This window comes from Rhagoletis zephyria, unplaced genomic scaffold, assembly GCF_001687245.7.
Source record: "Rhagoletis zephyria isolate East Lansing unplaced genomic scaffold, Rhagoletis_zephyria_1.1 Rzeph_scaffold_04218, whole genome shotgun sequence".
Classification (NCBI taxonomy): domain Eukaryota; kingdom Metazoa; phylum Arthropoda; class Insecta; order Diptera; family Tephritidae; genus Rhagoletis; species Rhagoletis zephyria.
In genome coordinates this window covers 19,524-22,312 of record NW_016161301.1, presented here as the reverse complement: position 1 = coordinate 22,312, position 2,789 = coordinate 19,524, and positions in this window count along the sequence as shown.

The window sequence follows — 2,789 nt, the reverse complement described above, 5'->3', positions numbered from 1 at the left end:
AATGACAGTATGGATATCGACGTATAATTTTTTACTTATATNCTAAATTAGCAATATAATCCACAGTTGCTAAAATAGTTAGCTAAAAGCTTTAAGTTTTTCTTGTACCTAACCCTAAGCTATAAGTACTCAGAGAGTTGTATAAATTATATTTAATTTATATAAATCAACTTCCATTGACCAGCTTTGTATCCACTGTAGAAACTACTTCAGAGCTTCCATCATGGCTACGGTGACCATAATTATGGCAGCTGAATACGGGACAAAAAATAGTTTTGCTAGTTTTTTTTTTCACAAAAGCCTTGAAACAGCATTTCGTTGGCTTTGAAACAACATTTTATTTGGCATATATTTTCCGATATTTTGTGAATTCAGCACATAAATATTCAGTTGTAACATCACACATTCGCTGAATATTTTTCCATAACTTTGTACTTTGTGCTCGGGATTTTTATCTACCCAAAATTCAACATTCCTAGGTAGGGAAACATGATAAAAATATCCCGCTACTTTTGCAGCACGAGTGGTATTCAACGGATTATTGTCAGACTTGGATTTCGACCAAGCACAATGCAGTAAATATCAGCCGGATCGAGCTGAATTGCAAATCGTACCCTTCCAATGTTTGAGAACTTCTTTACTTTTACAACATTCTCCTGGTAGCCATCTAATTTGGAGTTTCTCACGTTGAAGATACAATTCTTCATAAAATCAGCAATATTTTTTTGACGTAGTTTCGCCTAATGAAAATCTCTTCACATAATTTGAAAATTGGCATGTAAATTTAGCTTTCATACTCGGCACATTGGGCAGCAAGCTGTGTGTATTTTTAGTTGGCTTTGGAATCCATATACGTAAACAAAGTTTGAAATTTTAGCACAAAACTATAACTTCAGAAACCATCTAGATATCGATGGCTGAGTGGAAAATGGACCTATCTCGGCAGCCAGTTCGAAAACGCCCTATGTCAGAAAACTTTGCAACAATGCCTTGTTTAAGGATGTCGCCCCATTTTAGAATTTGATTGAAAAATGTGCTATTAGTCGATCTTCCACTCAGCCATCGATATGTGCTCCTCGACTCGAATCCCAAGCATAGAGATCTAAAAATTAAAACTGTTTCATAAGCATATAATTTTTATGAGCTGTTAACGCGCCAAAATACCGAATACGGTACAAATACGGGACACTTAAAGAAATACAGAACATTTGGCGTCCCGTATGAAATAAATAAATTACCAGCACAAGGGACGAAAAAAGAGGACTGTCCCGTAGGACGGATGGTACCCATATGAATCATGACAGTAACAGTAAATCTAAATTGTGATAGAAATTACTACCCAAACCTTGTAGAATTTTCATTCACCAGAAGCAATTCGCAAAATTAGTAACTGATAACCAGTTACCTGTCTCGCGACCACAGATTTATTTTTGTTTTTAACATTTCCAAAAGCAACACCAAATGTTCCCTACCTAACTTTAGTATAACACAAAACTTGAAAAAATAAACGTATGATTACAAATATTTCAGGCCTATTACAATCCTTAAGAAATTTTCTCTACCCAACATTGTGAGCAAGAACAATATATATGTATATAAAATCAAAATAGTTACTTACCCCAACTTCAATTTACGTTTTGTTAAGCCTGGTTTTCATTAGGTCATATTTGACGTCAAATGTTGTCAAAATAATGAAAATTGGTTGTCATCTGGTGTCATTTGCGTTTGTTGTCATATATCACCACGCACTGTCATATAAAATGACAGCCAAGTGAAAACGGCCCTAGCCGCTGATGTGGCAGCATTTGACAACCAAAATATATTTGCCAACATGTTGGCAATTTTGATGTCGTTTGCCATGCGAACAGCTGATTCTCGCTACAATACCGACCGTTTAGCTACAAAAATGCAGATCGAGAGAACTTTTCACGCGATTTCAACCATAACAAATTATTTGGGGAAAGTAAAAAACAAAGAAAATATAACAGGTTAAACTTCAACTTTCCCATTTTTTATATGTTTAATATCTCGGAAACTACTTGACCGATTAGAAAAAAGTTGATGCCAATTCAAAGGCAATTTTAGTACTTTTTTTACGGCGTATTTGCTAAAGCCATTTTTAAAACAAATTTTAGGTAAACGTCATTTAAAAAAAATAGATATACAATTTCGATTTCTACCACTACTTTCGTTAAATTTTGCCTTATAAAAAACCTTTTTATATAAGGTAATAACTTTTACTTTCTAAATAATATAAATTTCTGTAGCATTAATTATGCAATTTTCCTCAAAAAAGGTTATTTTATGAAAAAATTAATTTTTTTTTTCACTGACGCCAGTTGTTTCTTCCGCCTGAGCTCTGAAGCATACGACATCACATCTCGCAATTTTTTCGGCAAACTCTCATATACAAATATTGACCCATAGCCCGCCAACTCCACTTCAGAGAGTGCAAGCGATCTCTTTTTGGATCTGCAGAAGACCGCAATAGATTTCATGAGCTGATTTCGATTGCGAAGAGAACAACTTTACAACAATGGGACAGTTTCCACTGCTTTTTTGCCCATAACTTTTTACGCTTTTTAGTCGAAAAGCATCTCGCACAGGCGGGGGTTTATGCTGAGTTGCACAGTAAATCTTAGCAAAAAGTTCAGGCAAACACTCACCGGCTGCTTAAGGAATCCCGTTGACTAATAAGTAAGTGGAAACTGCGCTGCTTTCGGAGCGCTGAGCTGAGTCTGAGCAGCAGCCAGTTCATTGCGAAGATTGAGAACTTCAGTGCATGTGCT